We start from the raw sequence: 20,280 nt of genomic DNA on the forward strand, positions 1-20,280 counted from the left end.
CACCTCTCTCCCCCACCCTCCACACCTTGAAGAAGGAAAATGAGCTTACAGTATATTGCTATAGCAAATTTCATCCTGAAGGATCCTAAACCACCACCTAAACCATCCTATCACTTTAGTCAGCAGTGAAATGCAGCCAACTCTGGGGGTTCAGCACGTCAGCTGCTAACAGTGCATAGCAACACTATACAACAATTTTAGACAGAAGTGAAGCGCCATTTGATATCCATTGGAATTTGAAGGGGAACGTAGAGGGGCAGAATGCAATCACTGGGGATGAAACCTTGCTGGGACATTGAATTTAGCTCCTTAACTCTTCAGAAAAGTGCCGTGGAAACATTAGTAACCCAAGAAATCAGGATGTTAGTTTTGCACCATAGCCAAAAGCTGGCACGGACTTTTGCTAAGAGAGTTCTTCCCAAACTGGAAGAAAATATTTAAAAGATGGAGAACCCAGAATGTTCTGAGCAGATGCTGCTTCTTGTCCCCAAGAAATATGGCGGTGTTGGAATGATGTTATCTGGACTTGGTTTATCAGAGGCGAGAGCAAATAAATGAACTTTGAGTAACACAGTAAACTATTGATTTGCACAGCTCCCCTTACCCCGCTTGTTACTATCCTGGATTTACAGGGATTAAGTCCCAAAGCCTATGAACCATGTTACAATATTTCCTGGTATATGAATCATAATGCTGAAATTAAGTAATAAGATGACAGGGCATGAAATATGGAGCAATAACTCTTTACAACTGATGGGCTTGGCCTCATGCCATCACAGCACCTACAGCTATGAATCGGTTTACTGCAACATTTCAAATGCTCTGGCAGCCCTCACTAAAATTAGATTTTATTATTATTATTAATTCAAATTATCCTTCCATCAGGAACCATTCACCCATCCTACCATCTCGTGCTCAAAGTCAACAGATATAATCTGAGACACCAACAATGTGTCTAGGTTAATTTCCTTCCAAAAACTGGTTATAAAGGACAATGTACGAGTTACAGCTGTTTTATCAGCAGAGTGTGTAGCGACAGCTCTAGTGCATTCCCATCCTAAAAGCCCCATTTCTATTTGATAACTTCTCAAAAAGTTACTGTTTTGCTAAAATTTTGCTTATTTAGTCTAAACTCCTAAAACAGAGTTTTGTTTTTAAACTTGGCTGTGGTTAAGCATGGGGGGTGGGAAGGGAGGAGACAACTGGTCAGAAGACGGGGGTGGAGGGCAGGTTCACGAAAAGTAGAGACTTTTCATTAAAAAAAAAAAACCCACAAACAAAAAAAAACCAAACAAACTGAAAACCTGAAATCCAAGAAGATTTTGGTTTTACAATTAGAAGTCAAAGTTTTCTGCAAAACAATTTGTCTAACTGAAAACTGGTTTTGACAAACTTCTGGATCAGCCCTCTGCACCTCTGCCATCACAGAAACGCTTGCTTGACCTTTTGGGTGACAGCTCAAGCATCTCAATAATGTGTTGTTATCGCTTGCCATTTGGCAGCCCTTAGATCATAGCTGCAACTCTAGTGTCCCAGTGTCATAACTATAAAGAGAAGGGTAACAGCCCTCCTGTGTACAATACTAATAAAACCCCTCCTGGCCAGAGACACCAAAATCCTTTTACCTGAGCTTCTTAACCCTTTACAGGTAACCTGGCTGACACCTGACCCAAAGGACCAATAAGGGGACAAGATACTTTCAAATCTTGGTGGGGGGAGGGGGAGGCTTTTGTTTGTGCTCTTTGTTTTGGGGGGTTGTTCGCTCTCGAAACCAAGAGAGACTAGACATCAATCCATGCTCTCCAAATCTTTCTGAACAAGTCTTTCATATTTCAAACTTGTAAGTAACAGCCAGGCAAGGCGTGTTAGCTTTATCTTTGTTTTCTCAACTTGTAAATGTTCCTTTTGCTAGAGAGTTTACCTCTGTTTGCTGTAACTTTGAACCTAAGGCTAGAGGGGGTTCCTCTGGGCTCTTTGAATCTGATTACCATATAAAATTATTTTCCATCCTGATTTTACAGAGATGATGTTTACCTTTCTTTCTTTAATTAAAAGCCTTCTTTTTAAGAATCTGATTGATTTTTCCCCTGTGTTAAGATCCAAGGGGATTGGATCTGGACTCACTAGGAATTGGTGGGGGGAAAGGGGGGGGAATGATTAATTCCTCCTTGTTTTAAGATCAAAGGGGTTTGGAGCGGTGTTCACCAGGGAATTGGTGGAAGAGTCTCTCAAGGCTACCAAGGGAGGGAAAGGTTTTTTGGGGGAAGACAGAGTTTCCCAAATAACTCATAAATCATTTGGGTGGTGGCAGCAAAAGCAGATCTAAGCTGGTAGTTAAGCTTAGAGGTTGTCATGCAGGTCCCCACATCTGTACCCTAAAGTTCAGAGTGAGGAAGGAACCTTGACATGTCCAGTGAAAAGCTACTTCAATTTGCCAAGCTTAGGAGGGTTCAGAAGTGTACTGTACAGGCATGCGCACTAGTGAGTGTGTTATACAGTTGGGGGGGGGTTGAAGAAGGGTTGTTTTATTTCTTACCATTGGCACTGCCTGTGTGTGGTATGTAAGCCATGTGGAAATTCGGGTTCAATATATGTTCTCTCAACATACTATTGGCTCTGTACATATCTACAGCTGAGGGGACTCATGCAGATGCATGTGGGCGGCATGCAGGTGTGTGGAATGTATCTGAAGATGTGTCTGAAACAGGCAGGGCCATGTACCATTCTTCACAGTAGTGAAGGTGAGCAGTTATGATCAGCGCTCAGATGTTGCACTTCAGGAGACTGCAGGAGTCCTTGTGTAAGGGGACTGTTGCCCCCTTACTAACATTCAGTGGGGGTGTTTTGGCTGGCTAGCTCCCAGCACTAAAAGGTCTGACTGACAGGGCGGGCAGGCTAATCAGGGAGTCAGGAAGCCAGGAGGGTCCCGTCCTCCATGTGAGCTGGTATTGCCTGGGTCAGACAGAGTGGGGCTGAGCTAAGGAGAGAGCAGGGGCCAGAGCTAAGTTGCTGGAAGCAGAGCTGCAGCCCCAAAGCCAGAGCACAGCCCAGAGTGAGCAGACCTGTCCTGGGAGCAGAGCTGTAGCAACCAGAGCCAGAGAGGCCAGAGAAGCAGCCCAGGGAGCTGAAGGTAGAGGAGCAGCAGCAGCCGTACTGAGGCAGTGTGGAGCTGGGGCTGGAGCAGTCTGGAGCTGGGTGCGGTGCGCAGCTGGGGAGAGTGAGGGGAACCCTGGGCAGTGGGCCCAGCACAGGGAGACGCCTCTGCCAAGAGACTCTGCAGGCCAGACTTGGGGGGGGGGGGGGAGGGAATCATAACCCTGACGGGGCGGGGGCGATGCTGGGAAGAAGGATCCTGCCACCTAGAGCCTGAGAGCGTGTGGCCACCACCAGAGCAAGTGTCCGACCCGCAGCGTCTCTGCAGCACAGCCAGGGCCTGAGAAGGAGGCCTGGGACCTACAAGGAACAGAGTGTGAACTGCCCTGATGTCCAAGAGACACTGTTTGTGATGTTCCCTGCCACAGAGAGGGGTGATGTGTTTCCTTTAACCTTTCCCATTTTTCCTTATTCTTTTTATAAATTAATTGTTAAACAACTTGTATTTGCTTTAAATTGTATGAAATGATCAGTGGGTCAGAGAGGTGCCCAGTGCAGAGAGAGTACCCCGGAGTGGGGACACCCTAGTCCCTGTCCTGGGTGACCACAGCAGGGTTGGGGGTTGAGCCCCCCAGGAATCCTGGGCCCAGCCTTGTCGGGGTTTACGAGGACTCTGCCAGACAGGAGAGTGGAAGGGGAGTCCTCGAGGGCAGGGAGGCCTCTGGGTAAAGGAATTGGGAGCAAGGACTCTGATCCTTTCGCTAGCCCACTTCACCGGGGTACTGCAGAAGCCAGGAAAGTTCCCCGCAATAGTGGGACCATTCCCCCGCTTACACTTACATCACCAAGTGCTCGAACTTGCAGGACAAACTCTTTCCATTTCTCTCTAGCAGATAGTTCCACAGGATGGGGCTTCATTGTTCTATAATTTCTCTTAAAAACCCCACCCACCAGGAATCTCTATACAAAATCTATACAACCGGGAGCACTCCAACCCAGGAAATACACAGGCAGCCTGAACTCTGTGTCCTTGTGCATATGCATTGCAAAGCAGGGCTGAATTACAAGGTCACATGCTGCTTTTTCTGCAGGGCTGGATGGAGAATGTCTCGCTCGCTGTGGAGATCGGATGGCGTGCAGTGAACACACATTGAATGTGTGGATATAAATACATATCAAACAGCTGCTCCATTCACTGCACTCCATCCAATTGTGCTTTAACAAGACAGGATCCTGTAATTTTCACTCCATGCATCTGAAGAAGTGGGTTTTTTACCCATGAAATCTTATGCCCAAATAAATCTGTTAGTCTTTAAGGTGCCACTGGACTCCTCGTTTTTTTTTTTCTTACAGAAAAACAATGTTATGCAATTAGCGACTGCATCATAACACATACCAGCAAGCAGTTTGCACCTGAGGACATAATCAGGCAGTATGATTACATCCATGAAAACAGGATCCCAAGCAAGCTTGGTTGGAAATGCTGCAAGAGAACATTGAATCAGTGCTTCTATATCCTGAGAAATTTCCCCAAATCTGGGAATTTTTGAGTAAAATGTTTCAACTTGGGAAATTGGGAATTTTCATTCAAAACCTAAATCATCCTGGGAAAATTTCATAAAAAGTAAAAGACTTTCCAAATCTCAAAAATCCTGGGAAGTTTTCATAAAAAGTAAAATATTTGTGCGTCTTTTAAATTTCCCTCCAAATGCGTTCTTCGATTGGTGAATATCTGTCACGATTTTCATAATCAGGCTGTGCTGCTCTCCTATTGGTGGTGCTTCAACGTACTATATCATGATGGCACAAGTGAAGTGACCAGTGTGCACATGCACTCACAACAAACCAACCTCAGCAACAGCTGGCTGGCGGGTAATGAGGAGATGGTTACCAAATTTATCTTCTAGGTAAGGTTTCTTCCAATAATTAAATATATTGCAATACTTATGATTATGATTAGTTTCTTGATCTGTCATTAAATCTCTAAAAAAATTTTATTTCGTGCTTGCAATTGCACAGAGAATGTGGACCAGAGCGTTCGGCTGTTCATAAATTTGTAACAGCACCTTCCTCCAGGCAAATATTAAATATCTTTGCCTACTGTGTTAGGTAATAATATATAATATGTTCCCTTCTTTGATTTAAATATAAATTGAAATATACATAATACTAATTATCGCATTCCATTATTTCAGAGATCTAATGTAAAAAATGAATCAAGAGACTGGTAAGGCTGGTGAGAAGAGGAAGAGGACTGCAGGAGTAGACAAAGATCCATCCACGTTGAAACGAAAACAATGGGATAGCACTCCCGACAGAGTATTGAAGACTTGGATGAACTTCCACCAAAAGAGAAGCCATCTACTTTCAAAAAAGCCTTTCAATACTTGTGGCTTCAAGAAGGTAAATACAAAGACTGGCTGCAGAAAGTAGAAAGCAATAGTTTTTTAGCTTATTGCAAATGTTGTGAGGTAAAAATCCAGGCAGGTACTAGTAAGTTAGATAAGCATGCTAATGGTAAAAAACAAAAAAAGGTTGAGACAGTATCTAATACAAAGAAAATTGATAAACAAGATTGTGAAATTAAAAAGAGCACAAAAATTTGAAGAGCATGTTAAAAATGCAGAGATTACAATGGCCTGTTACTTTTCTGAACACGTCAGTATTCAATCTGTAGAACACTTGACTGAAGTAGTTAAAAAATGTTTCCCTGATTCCAAAATTGCTGAGGCTGTAACATTAAAGAAAGATAAATGTACTGCTATAATTAGCAATGTTTTGGCGCAAACTGAGACTGAGGAACTTGTAGAAAAATTGAAAGTTAATGAATTTAGATTATTTAGGTCAATTCATGTTTGCAAATATATCTGACATGGCTAAAAAGGTTTTCACATTACCGCGTTCAAATGCGGCATGTGAAAGAATTTTTTTCCATGGTAACTGACAAAAACCATAAAAAGAAACTGTATGACAACGAAAACACTCAATTCTAGTGTAGTTATAAGGTCAGCTTTGAAAGCAAAGCAAGAGAAATGTTCTAATTTTGTAATTACTATTAAGCACTTGTATTTACATTGTAAAAATATGTACAGTAAAAATGAGTGATAAAACTAGTAAAAATATTAATGATGGTAATGATGTTCCTAGTGACGACTCAGCCCATGAGTCAGAAAATGGATAAAACTCAGATTATAATAAGGAAAATGATATAAAAGAGTGTTATTTGTTCTGTTTGCTTTTTCATCTTTTATAATCATATGTTTACTTTTTATTTTTTCAAAGTAACTGATGTATAGTACACTGCAGGGCACAAGCTGTACTTATTAATACTTTTGTTTTTAAAATAGTGAAATTTGTGTAAATTACATTGTTTTCTATCATTTCAATCCTACTCATGTGTTAAATATTTTACTTACTGTATAAGTACATTTAAAATTGAAAACCCATGTCTATACATATAAAAATAATAAATGTGAAATATCTTGAACGAATAAGAATAATTTGGATACAATATATATTATATAGTTATTAAAATCACACATATTACGTTCCTTTGAGATTTTGAAATAAAAAACTTTATCTGGGAATTTTTCACCAGATTTGGGAAATTTTTAGCACTAGGTTGGGAAAAGTTGGCATCACGATATAGAAGCACTGCATTGAATGAGATCAGACTGCTTTACACAAATGGTTAGCCTGTGAAAGTTAAGGTTAATCTCTAAAAAGCATTTATTGGTTTTGTACTGTGTGTAACCTGTTTCCCATACCCCTACTTCCTAAGGGTACATCTACACTACCGGGGGGAGTCGATTTAAGATATGCAAATTCAGCTACGTGAATAGCGTAGCTGAATTCGACGTATTGCAGCCGACTTACCCCGTTGTGAGGACAGCGGCAAAATCGACTTCTGCAGCTTTTTGTCGGCGGCGCTTACTACCACCTTCGCTGGTGGAGTTAGAGCGCCGATTCAGGGATCGATGTCGCGTCCCAATGGGACGCGATAAATCGATTCCCGAGAGGTCGATTTCTACCCGCCAATTCAGGCGGGTAGTATAGACCTAGCCTAATTCTTAAATCTTAACCTTTGATAAACTGATGATTGTTTTCACTATAAATACATTTCAGTGCTATGATGTTACATAGGAACTGATCCTCTGTTGAATCAAACAAGCTGGTGTGTATGCTTTCCCCCTGGGGATAGCTTACCTGATATCACTGCAAGTAGCTAGTGACAGGGGCTCGAGGACCACTGCAAAGCAAAGTGAGGGCTAGCATTACCCTGAGGAGATTGTTTGGACAATGGCATATGGCCCATTTGTGACTGCTACTAGCAAATATCTCCAATGGCCCGTCATGGGACACTAGATGTAGAGGGGTTTGAGTTACTGCAGAGAATTCTTTCCCAGATGTCTGGCTACTGGGTCTCAACCACATGCTCAGGGTCTAACTGATCACCATATTTGGGGTCAGGAAGGAATTTCCCCCCAGGTTATATTGGCACGGGGGTGTGTGTGGAGGGGGCAGTTCAACCTTCCTCTGCAGCATGGGTTACTTGCGGGGTTTGAACGAGAGTAAATGATGGATTCTCTAACTGAAAATTGGTAAATCATGATTTGAGGAGTTCAGTAACTCAGTCAGAGGTTATGGTTCTATTGCAGGAGCGGGTGGGTGAGGTTCTGTGGCCTGCAATGTGCAGGAGGCCAGACTAGATGATCATGATGGTCCCTCCCAGCCTTAAAGTCTACGAGTCTATGGGATGGGTGGCTAACAGGCTGGTAGCATTAAGAGGCAGTGGGGTAACAAGGCGTGGCAGTCCTGGGCATCCCAAGAAAGCATCACAGAGGGGTTTCCCCCTGAAAGTAGAATTCTTAATTGAAATCAAAGTAGCCAGAGTTTAGGTAGCAAGGCAGACAGCTAGTGAACATTGAAGCTATCCCCTTGCAGTGCTAGAATCGTGGCCCAGCATTGTAAAATATGAGTGCAATATTAAACAAAGCCACCAGAGAAGAGGCCTTCTGTTTCGCCATGTTTTTTCCCCACGGGTTTAGCTTCATTATCCCCTAACTCCAGTCGTGCCTCCTTTTAGATCTGCCATAATCCAGAGTGGATAAAAATCAATGATCAAAAAAAAAAATCAGATTTTTTTTGGTAAAATGCTTTTTGAGGGAAAAAAGCTATCTAAAGATAGTTTTAATTAAGATACATTATAGCTCAAAGATATCTCATCATGGAATAGGGCAGGGGTAGGCAACTTATAGCACGCGTGCCGAAGGCGGCACGCGAGCTGATTTTCAGTGGCACTCACACTGCCCAGGTCCTGGCCACTGGTTCGGGGGGCTCTGCATTTTAATTTAATTTTAAATGAAGCTTCTTAAACATTTTAAAAACCTTATTTACTTTATATACAATAATAGTTTAGTTATATATTATAGACTTATAGAAAGAGACCTTCTAAAAATGTTAAAATGTATTACTGGCACGCGAAACCTTAAATTAGAGTGAATGAATGAAGACTCAGCACACCACTTCTGAAAGGTTGCTGACCCCTGGAATAGGGATTATAAATTCTAATTCTATAGTATGAGACACTAGAAGATACCATCAGAGATGCTTAGTTTTGCAGTTCTCAAACTGTGGATTTCTGTCTCCAGAGGAAACATGCTGGTTAACAGCAAAAATGTTGATAAATAGATTAGATAGAGGTGAGAAATAACAGACTTTAACCCTATTATTCCTCTCCAAATTTGTGTATGTCTCTCTAAAAGTGCAAAGTTTCAAAAAGATCAGTGAATAGAAGATTGTTATAGGTGCAATAGATCTGGACAAAGAGAAGAAGTCTGGAGATAAATGTGAGAAGGGAGGGACAGGCAGTAGAAACAAAAGTGAAACTGTTTTAGCAGCATATTCCTGAAGTCTTGAGGTCTTTCTGTGTGTAGCCTTCATTGATTTGAGATCTACCATCCCATTCTCTCATTAGAAGGGAAACCCTATAATGGCAGCAGGCCATAAAAAGAGACCCAGTTTGGGAATAAGAACCATTCAAGAAATATGTTTGCTGATGATGTTTTAAAGAGAGTCACACCAGTGAACTGGTGGAAGTCACTTAAGCACTTGGATTCAGAGACTGCTGAAGTGATAATCTCACTTTTAACAGCAGTAGCTTCTTCTGCCGGTGTAGAAAGAATATTTTCTTCCTTTGGACTAATTCATTCCAAACTGAGAAATTGTTTGGGACCTGAAAAAGCAGGAATGCTTGTTTTTCTTTTCCAGATTATGAACAAACAGGAAAATGAAGGTGAAGACGACTGAGTTAGCTGCAGAAGCCAATATTTTCAAGTTTCTCATGTTGACCTGGCTGACAGTCGAATTTTTTTTTTAATATTTCATTTAACTATTTTAGTTAAACAATTTTAACAAAAACAAACCAGATTTAAAAAAAGTTGAACGTTTAAAAGAATTCAAAAATTCATATGCTTGTTTTGTTAAAAAATTGTATGTTTGCTGTTGAAGAAAAATATCCAGAATACATAACATTGTTGTTTTAGTTAAAACAAAACAATTTAAAATGTCTGTCTGGTGATGTTCTCCTCCTAATACAGCATGGCAAGAAAATCCTCCGAATATCGATTAACCTGTTGAATTGGAGATATTTATGAAGTCATTGGGAGATGAACTATCTGCTTCAACTACCTTTGGTAAATGAAATAACCAATCATTCATTTTCTGATATAGCTGTAAAACTAATCAGAAAAGTTTTCAAAATAAATCACTTTAAAAATGTAGAGTGTGTACCTTCTAAAAATGAAACCTACATACGAGTTGTGAAGAATATGTATTAAGGTTATAACAACCAACAAGAATGCACTTTTATGTAGAAATCCATGATTAGTCAGGAAGACTCGATTTAGTGATTTATATCAAATCCACCCTGACAGAATCCAAGTCCCGGGAATTTTAACATAGTCAGTTCTTATGCACAGAAGCTGCTTGTGCTGCTTCTGCACATGTGACAGTGTGACCTATAGGGCCACAGTCTGCCTTTGATTCTGACAGCAGTTGCACATGCAAGCATGGATTGGGGCAGATCATTGCCCTAAGAATCTATCACCTCCCACCATATCTGGCCCACATCGTTCCCCATACTTGGCTTTAAGAAGGATCTTTATAATATTTGAATGGTCTCTCCTTTTCCTCAGTGAATGCTGTGCTGGGAAGACACAGAGCCCCAGAGACTGGCATTCCCAGCCCACAGGTCGCTCCGACGGCCCCACCAGTTTCAGTCTCTCCTGTGCCTCTCACACAGCCATGGCATACAGTGCGGAAGATCACTATGGTGCACTCTGCCTGCTTCAGTAACAGCCTTCCACCCTGGTGTGTACCACCACCTTCTCCCCTCTGCTTCCTCTGTCATAGGCCATCCCTGAGGCCTGATCTACACCAGCAGTTTATCTCGAATTTAGCAGCGTTAAACCGAATTAACCCTGCACCTGTCCACACAATGAAGCCCTTTACTTCACTATAAAGGGCTCTTAATATCGATAGCTGTACTCCTCCCCGACGAGGGGAGGAGCACTGAAATCGGTATTGCCATTTCGGATTAGGGTTAGTGTGGCCGCAATTCGACGGTATTGGTCTCCGGGAGCTATCCCACAGTGCACAATTGTGACCTCTCTGGACAGCAATCTGAACTCGGATGCACTGGCCAGGTACACAGGAAAAGCCCCACAAACTTTTGAATTACATTTCCTGTTTGCCCAGCATGCAGAGCACAGGTGACCATGCAGAGCTCATCAGCACAGCTAACCATGCAGTCCGAGAATCGAAAAAGAGCACCAGCATGGACCGTACGGGAGGTATTGGATCTCATAGACTCATAGACTTTAAGGTCAGAAGGGACCATTATGATCATCTGGTCTGACCCCCTGCATGCTGCAGGCCACAAAACCGTCCCTACCCTTTCCTTGACTCTGCTGATAAAGTCCCCAAATCCTGTGTCTTAGTGACTTCAATTGGCAGAGAACCCTCCTGCTAGAGATCCCTGCCCCATGCTGCGGAGGAAGGCGAAAAACCTCCAGGGCCTCAGCCAATCTACCCTGGAGGAATATTCCTTCCCGACCCCAAATATGGCGATCAGTAAGACCCCGAGCATGTAGGCAAGAGTCTCCAGCCTAACCCTTGTTAGCTATTATACTGTTTGCCTACCATTGCTTGGTATTCCTCAGCTAATATGTTTTACCATTAAACCATTCCCTCCATAAACTTGTCTAACTTAATCTTAAAACCAGACAGGTCCCTCGCCCCCACCGTTTCCCTCGGAAGGCCATTCCAATATTTCACCCTGATCGTTATATGGGGAGAGATTCCGTGCTAGCAGAACTACATTCCAAAAGACAAAATGCCAAAACATTTGAAAAAATCTCCAAGGGCATGATGGAGAGAGGCCACAATAGGGACTCACTACAGTGCCGCGTGAAAGTTAAGGAGCTCAGACAAGCCTATCAAAAAACAAAGGAGGCAAACGGTCGCTCCGGGTCAGAGCCGCAGACATGCCGCTTCTATGCTGAGCTGCATGGAATTCTAGAGGGGGGCCGCCACCACTACCCCACCTCTGACCATGGATTCCGAGGTGGGGGTAACCTCAGCCATGCCTGAGGATTCTGCGGATGGGGAAGGGAAGGAGGAGGACGATGACGACAAGCTTGCGGAGAGCACCCAGCACTCCGTTCTCCCCAACGGACAGGATCTTTTTCTCAGCCTGACTAAAGTACCCTCCCAACCCTCCAAGGCATTATCCCACACCATGAAGCCATGGAAGGGACCCCTGGTGAGTGTACCTTTGTAAATATAAAACATGGTTTAAAAGCAAGCTTTTTTTAAATGATTAATTTGCCCTGAGGACTTGGGATGCATTCGCAGCCAGTACAGCTACTGGAAAAGTCCGTTAACGTGTCTGGGGATGGAGCGGAAATCCTCCAGGGACATCTCCATGAAGCTCTCCTAGAGGTACTCCAAAAGTCTTTCCAGAAGGTTTCTGGGCAGTGCAGCCTTATTCCGTCCTCCATGGTAGGACACTTGACCACGCCATGCTAGTAGCAAGTAATCTGGTATCACTGCATGATAAAGCCTGGCAGCGTATGGTCCCAGTGTTTGCTGGCATTCAAGCAACATCCGTTCTTTATCTTGCTGTGTAATCCTCAGGAGAGTGATATCGTTCATGGTAACCTGGTTGAAATACGGGAATTTAATTAAGGGAACAGAGGTGGCCATTCCTACTGGGCTGTTTGCCTGTGGCTGAAAAGAAATCCTTCCCTGCAGTTAGCCAAGCAGGAGGGGGGGGTGCGGGAATCTTCCCTGATACCAACCACGTGGTGGGGGGAGGGATAAAGCGATCATCCCAGAGAATTGGATGGGGGGGGGGGGTTAGTTTGGTTTCTGCTGCTGCACGTTAAACAGGAAAACCGCAGCACTCAACGGGCTTTGCTTGGTATGTGGGAAAGGAGGGCGCTGCTTGTAGGAAAGCTGCAGAAGCCGAAAGACAATGGCTTACCATGGCCGCATGCAAGCCGAATTCTGTTGCCCGGACCTGGGTCTGTGCTCTCTAACATCAAAGCTGCAGGCACTCAATATTAAGATGCAAAATGCGACCTTGTACCGAAATCACATGTGCTATGTAATGTGAATAGTGTTGTTCACAGTGAAAGAGTATCTTTTTAAATATTTCTCTCCCTTTTTTCCCCTCCCTCCCGCAGCTGCAAATTTTTCAAGCCTCCCTCCTCCATCCCAAAGGCTATCTCAGATAAGGCATCGAAAAAGAGGATGCAAGACGAAATGTTCTCAGAAATTATGGAATCCACCCACAATGAAAGCTCATCTGAATGAGTGGAAGGATACGGTAGCAAAGTACAGGAAAGATGCCAGTGAATGTGAGGCTATGAGGGACGCTCGAGATGAGAGGTGGCAGGCTGCAACGCTGAGACTGCTGCGTGATCAAACGGACATGCTCCGGCATCTGGTGGAGCTTCAGGAACGGCAGCAGAAGCAGAGAGTGCCGCTGCAGCCGCAGTATAACCTCCCTCCCCCCTCACCATGTTCCATAGCCTCCTCACCCAGATACGTAAGAACGTGTGTGCGGGGGAAGGCTCCGTGCACCCTCCCACTCTACCCCAGTGGATAGCCCAACCAAAAGGCTGTCATTACTTTGAACGTTTTTAGTGGCCTTTTCCTTCCCTCCTATCCTCCTCCCAAACCCCACCTGGGCTACCTTGTCAGTTCTCTCCCTCTTTTTATAATCAATTAATAAAGAATACATGATTTTTAAATTATAGTGACTTTATTTCCTTTGAAAGCAAGCTGGAATCGAAGGGGGAGGGTGGGTTGCTTACAGAGAACGAGTCAATCAAGGGGGTGGGTTTTCATCAAGGAGAAACAAACAGAATGTTCACACAGTAGCCTGGCCAGTCATGAAACTGGTTTTCAAAGCTTCTCTGATGCGCAGCGCTTCCTGGTGTGATCTTCTAATCGCCCTAGTGTCTGGCTGCGCGTAATCAGCGGCCAGGCGATTTGCCTCAGTCTCCCACCCCGCCATAAAGGTCTCCCCCTTACTCTCACAGAGATTGTGGAGCACACAGCAAGCAGCAATAACAATGGGAATATTGGTTTGGCTGAGGTCTGAGCAAGTCAGTAAAGTGTGCCAGCGACCTTTTAAACGTCCAAATGCACATTCTACCACCATTCTGCACTTGCTCAGCCTGTAGTTGAACAGGTCCTGACTACTGTCCAGACTGCCTGTGTATGGCTTCATGAGCCATGGCATTAAGGGGTAGGCTGGGTCCCCAAGGATAACTATAGGCATTTCAACATCTCCAACTGTTATTTTCTGGTCTGGGAAGTAAGCTCCTTGCTGCAGCCATTTAAACAGAGTAGTGTTCCTGAAGACGCGAATGTCATGAACCCTTCCCAGCCATCCCACGTTGATGTTGGTGAAACGTCCCTTGTGATCCACCAGGGCTTGCAGCACCATTGAAAAGTACCCTTTGCAGTTTACGTACTGGCTGCCCTGGTACTCCGGTGCCAAGATAGGGATATGGGTTCCATCTATCGCCCCACCATAGTTAGGGAATCCCATTGCAACAAAGCCATCCACTATGACCTGCACGTTTCCCAGAGTCACTACCTTTGGTAGCAGCAGCTCAGTGATTGCTTTGGCTACTTGCATCACAGCAGCCCCCACAGTAGATTTGCCCACTCCAAATTGATTTCCCAACTGACCAGTAGCTGTCTGGCATTGCAAGCTTCCACAGGGCTATCGCCACTCGCTTCTCAAGTGTGAGGGCTGCTCTCATCTTGGTATACTGGCGCTTCAGGGCAGGGGAAAGCAAGTCACAAAGTTCCATGAAAGTGCCCTTACGCATGCGGAAGCTTCGCATCCATTGGGAATCGTCCCACACCTGCAACACTATGTGGTCCCACCAGTCTGTGCTTGTTTCCTGGGCCCAGAATCGGCGTTCCACGGCTATAACCTACCCCATTAACAGCATGATCTCCAAAGCGCTGGGGCCCGCGGTTTGATAGAATTCCATGTCCATGTCCTCATCACTCTCGTCGCCGCGCTGCCGTAGCCTACTCCTCGTCGCCTGGTTTTTCAGGTTCTGGTTCAGCATAAACTGCACGATAACGCGCGAGGTGTTTACAATGTTCATGACTGCTGTCTTGAGCTGAGCAGGCTCCATGCTTGCTGCGGTATGGCATCTGCACTGTTCACCCAGGAAAAAGGCGCGAAATGGTTGTCTGCCATTGCTTTCCTGGAGGGAGGGGGAGGATGTACCCAGAACCACCCGCGACAATGTTTTTGGCCCCATCAGGCATTGGGATCTCAATCCAAAATTCCAATGGGCGGCGGAGACTGCAAGAACTATGGGATAGCTACCCACAGTGCAACTCTCCAGAAATTAACACTAGCCCCGGTACACGGATGCACACCGCCGAATTAATGTGCTTAGTGTGGCCGCATACATTCGACTTTATATAATCTGTTGCCAAAAACCGGTTTCTGTAAAATCTGAATAATCCAGTAGTGTAGACATATTCTGAGTTACAGCACCCGGTGAGGATGGAGCCAGGGAAGAGGGCCTCTAGCGACCACACAATCAGTAATAGAGGATAAAAGATTGTTGGAAAGCCCCGTCAAAGCCTCCAAGCGACCTAGCAGGAGAACATCACTCTTCACAAAGCCATCTGAACAGGTCTCTCATGCAGACAGGGAGAAGGTGCCCTGACCTCAGAGCAGAGGTGGCAGATTATCAGGCCATGACAGTAGTACAGTTCCTGATACCTACCTCATGCACAACCTGCTATAGGAGCTGAACCTGCAACCATATGGGATAGTCCCATGGCAGCCATGGAAGCAGGAGCTCACTTAAAACTACTGCCAGCAGCGTGACCATTACATCACCAAGTGCAGATCATCTTGGTGACTCCAAAGCCATCGCGGAGAGGAACTTAAACAATCGGCTTAGGACTGTGCAGTGCAGCATAGCCAGGAGAGCTGTGCACCAGAACTCGTAAAACTTCATCACTCTCAACCCCAGGCCCGAATTTCAATGCACCACTGGCACAATCAGATTTAGCTTTGGAACAGGAGGTCTCCTCCACTTCAGGGTGGATGCGAGCAGCACAGCCATACCACTGCCTATTCCATCCCACCTTTGCTCAAGCTGCATTGAATCTCAAACTGGACATGGTTACACCAACGTATGTCAGCAGGGCCATCCAATCAGATTTGCAGCTATATATGCAAGCCTGTGTCTCTCCCTTAACCAGTAGATATTCTGGTGGTAGATATTCCACCAACCGTGCATTAACCAGCATGGACCAAAGAGGAGGATCCTTGCTCACAGACCCCCCCGTCATCCTAGGAATTAACTTACAGAGGAGCCAGCAGCATCACCTGCACCCCCATGGCCCAGAAAACCTGCACACAACCATGTTAGAACTTAGAAAATAAGAAGAGGTTACCTTTTGCGCTCCATAAACTCCAGTGGCTGAACTAAATTTCCCAAGTTATTTTTAAACAAAGAAAAGGCCTTTAGGACAGAGAACAAGCACAGAAATTTCATCTCAGATAAATAATGTTTTGGAAAGTTAGGAGTCCTCTGAAAACAGAAGCTTATAATGGAAAGTGTTCTGTGACGTACATAGCAACACAGCCTGTCTAGTTGTTGAAACATGGGACTGCAAGTCAGGACTCTCCCGTTCTATTCCCAGCTCTGATTTGTTCAGATTCATACTGAGTGATTGACACTTTCCTCCCAACCTGTAATGTGGAATAATTCACCGATTCATAGATTCCAAGGCCAGAAGGGACCATTCCGATTATCTAGTATGAGCTCCTGTATTGCACAGGCCAGACAACTGCCCAAAATAGTTCCTAGAGCAGATCTTGTAGACAAACATCCTGTCCTGATTTAAGCATTGTCAGTGATGGAGAATCCACCACAACCCTTGGTAAACTGTTCTAGTGGTTAATTACTCTCACTATTACAAATTTATGCCTCATTTCCAGTCTGAATTTGTCTAGCTTCAACTTCCAGCCATCAGATTGTTATACCTTTTTCTGCTAGACTGAAGAGCTGGTTATTTAATATTTGTCCCCCAGGTAGGCATTTGTATACTGTGATCGAGTCACCCCTTAGCTTTCTCTATAAACTATAGAGATTGAGCTCTTTGAGCCTATCACTACAAGGCAGGTTTTCTAATCCTTTAATCATTCTCATGGCTCTTTAATCATTCTCTGGTACTACTGTTGCTGGGAATCCAGTGTCCAGTTCTGATTTATCAACATTTATCAACATCCTTCTTGAATTGTGGAAATCCGAACTGGACATACAATTCCCAGCTACAGTAGCACCAGAGCCCAAAACAGAGGTAAAATAACCTCTCTGCTCCTACTCAACGTTCCTCTGTTGATGCATCCCAGGACTGCATTAGCTCTTTTGGCCACAATGTCACACTGGGAGCTTATGTTCAGTTGATTATACACCACCACCCCCAAATCTTCGCCAGAGCCCCTGCTTCTCAGGATAGAATCCTTTGCCCTGTAACTATGATCAACATTTTTTGTTGTTAATGACATAATATTCATCTACCCCACAGGGTGCTTGAGACATAACACTAGTGTTTGTACAACACTTCACCTTGGGGTTGGTGACACGCAGGGTACCATATGGGACAATCAAAGTAGCAGTCTTAATTTCTCAGTTGCCTTCTGCCATTAAAGGAACCATTGCTCCAGGTCATGCAGAAAAGTCCATATCCTAGCCATAGGTACACCTGGGATGCAGGTTTAGCTGACCTCACCACGGAAAGTGGGGTTGGGCCGGCGAAGAGCTCACTCTACCTTAGTGTTACGTTACAAGATGGGAGGCCCCTTCCCTTTGACACTCATAAACCTTGGTCTAGGGTTCTGTAGCTCCCAGGGATGCCTTGTTGCTTTCAATTATATAAACACAGGACAAGAATGGGCTCAAGCTCACAGTGGCCCCGATCCTCTGCTGGTTGGTCTCTGTCAGCACTGTGTGCAGAGTGTTGGAGCTGTAGACTTCAGGGGCCTGGTTGGATAGGGAGCTGTGAACAACCAGGACTCGGTGGGCTGGAGGAGGAGGGGAGCAGCTCAGGACAAAGGTAGGAACATAAAGCTGTGTGTGTAAGTGGTTTGACAAAGCGAACCAGCCTTCTGCAAAGCCTGGAGGGCATTAAGAGAAGCCATATGTGCACAGCACACCGAGGGCTCAGGATGCAGCTCGCCAACATCTGGGCTTTTAGGAATAATCGCCTTCAAATCCACAGCCCCATTTCAGGAGGGAGCAAGAGCCTTTCATGTGCTGTGAACAAATGATCCTTCACGGTGACATCTCAGCCCCACGTGAGGAGAGCGACGGCAAACACAAGCAAATGAAGCCTTCCCAGTTTGGGCAGAGCAACCCCTGTGGCCACGGCAAGGCAGGCAGGTGCTGAGAGGACAGAGATGGCTGAATGAACTCCACCTCCAGCTGGCAGCCTACCGACTCCCTTTCTCCATCAGCACTCCTCACGCTCATCTCTCCAGGCAGCAGCTGTCATGTGGACAACGCTGGGGCATCCAAGTAGCGTCCCTGCCCCCTAGTCCTACTTTACCTCCAGCACACTATGGGGCAGATCTGTGCCCTTGCAATGCTCCCAGAGCGTGGCACCTTCTGCCAGTCGGCACAGATGCCAGGCTTTGAAATTTAATCCCTGTCCAGGAGCATGTCGCAGAGGCCAAGCTCTAAGCCGCTCACTGTGGCAGACAGAGAAGTGGAAAGGCAGAGAACGCACTCAAAATGCTGGCAGGGAGTTTGGGGCACTCTGGCATGGCAGGACTCTTTGCACACAGCTTTGCCAACAACACTCAATCCCAACCCAGAGTCACACCTGCTATTGCTGTCCTGGTCTTTTCCGCAGGCAGAAATGCTGCTGGACTAAACAACAGCCAGGGCCACCAGGCATGTTTAGCTGGCAGTCTGTGCTGCCGAGAGAGGCCACATCAATGGATTCATCTGCACAGTGCCAGGCATGTTCAAGCACTCCTGTTCGGTCTCCAGCAGCGACATTCTGCACACAGGCCTCGTCTGGCTCAGCCTCCCATCATTCCAATTAGAAGGAAGTGCCATATGAACGGGCCGTGTCGGGGGGGAGGGGTGTCTTTTCTATAATGAGGCGCTCTGGCAATGCTACAAAGGCAGCAGTCACATTGCAAACCCCAGGAGCTGCTTTGGGCTACATCACTCAGAGACACGGACAAGCAAACACAAAGCACCAATTCTGCAGGGTGTATTTGCAGCCCCACTCGCTGCTGACATCACCACTGTGCTACCAGAATGGCCTGGCTGAGCACCCCTGCTACTCCCCTTGCTGTTGCCCAGCCCAGGTCGAGACTCCAGGCCTCAGAGGAATTAAATGCGACACAGCAGAGTGCACACGTTCACGGGGGGGAAGAATGCAGCTAGCTTACTGAAGTGCAGGCACATGCCCATCTGGCGAACCTCATTCCATGATGCTGGAAGCAAAGCATGTCCTCTTCCCAGCCAAGTGAGTGGGTGGGCTCTCTCCTACAGTCTGGCTCTTGAAGTGGTCCATTAGGCCTTTGAGAGTGCCAGAGAAGGAGAGGTACAGCAGCTGGCGAGGACAACACAGCACCTAGCTTCCAGAGATGGATGGCTGCCAATTAGCAGCCCACACATTCAAAGCACAACCCCCTTGTGTTGCTCCATGGGGCAAGCCAGGCCCAGGTAAGCCTCCTGACACCACCATTTGGAAGATGGGTAGACTTGCCAGGGACTCCCAGAAGCAGCATGGATCAGCCACCTTTGTGCTAATCACTGGGACTTCAAGCTACTCAAAATACTTTCCCCCCTGTAGTAGGAAGAGAGCCTGAGACATAAGCCCTTGTATCAGAGGCCTGGTATGAGGCAAGATCTAATCAGAGAATCTGGCAAGAACAGGGCTGATTTAGCAGAAATGCACATTCCTAAGAAGTGCTAAGCACAGAGTACTCATGCAAACACATCCCGATATCAAGGATGGTACAAAAACATTTGCCAAGGATAACAGGAACACATGGACCCCTCCTAAAAGATAAGGTCAGGATAACAGTACATAATAGAGATGTTTTGATTGAACCAACATGTACAAGGTGATGGGTGATAACTAGTCACGTCAAGGGGCAGTAACTATGTCAGAGGGGCAGTACTAACTTGTTTGTATTGGGATATAAAGATGCATCTCAGAGGAAGTATCTTTGTCTAGCCTAGGGAGGAACGGAAAGTCCCACTGTTCACTAAGCTGTGTCCATTGTTATGGGCATACATGTATTAGTGGTCCGGTAGAGTCTGCGGTATACTAGTACCATACTTCATTGACAATAAAACTGGCTGGGTGCCTTCGTCCCTTAACATATCTTGTGGTCATTGGGTGGTTCGCTCGAGGTCTGCCGTGCCAGCTGTCTGCACAGGGATGAGGCAGCACACAGAGGGAACACACACACACACAGCCAAACATCTATCAACATCTAACCACGCTGGTGACCCTGACTAATGATCTGGTCCCCCCAAAAAAACAACTTCAAAAGACAAGGTATTTTGCAAACAACTTTCAAAAAGTGTCTTTGTTTTC

The 20,280-nt window shown here is 45.4% G+C and overlaps 1 protein-coding gene and 1 long non-coding RNA gene across 6 annotated transcripts in view; one reads left to right on the forward strand and one right to left on the reverse strand.

The window, feature by feature from the left end:
* The window catches only part of NOS1AP (nitric oxide synthase 1 adaptor protein), a 210,510-nt gene that overhangs the window by 173,200 nt on the left and 17,030 nt on the right, over positions 1–20,280 (reverse strand). The window lies entirely within an intron of this gene.
* LOC128841841 (uncharacterized) lies at positions 3,406–9,840 on the forward strand. 2 transcript variants are annotated; one of them, XR_008445924.1, is made up of 4 exons: positions 3,406–3,527; positions 4,447–5,000; positions 5,289–5,496; positions 9,364–9,840. It is a non-coding gene; the product is annotated as an uncharacterized LOC128841841 (long non-coding RNA). The 2 variants fall into 2 exon arrangements; XR_008445925.1 differs by having other exon boundaries at positions 4,848–5,000.

This window comes from Malaclemys terrapin, chromosome 8 (genome assembly GCF_027887155.1).
Source record: "Malaclemys terrapin pileata isolate rMalTer1 chromosome 8, rMalTer1.hap1, whole genome shotgun sequence".
Lineage (NCBI taxonomy): Eukaryota > Metazoa > Chordata > Testudines > Emydidae > Malaclemys > Malaclemys terrapin.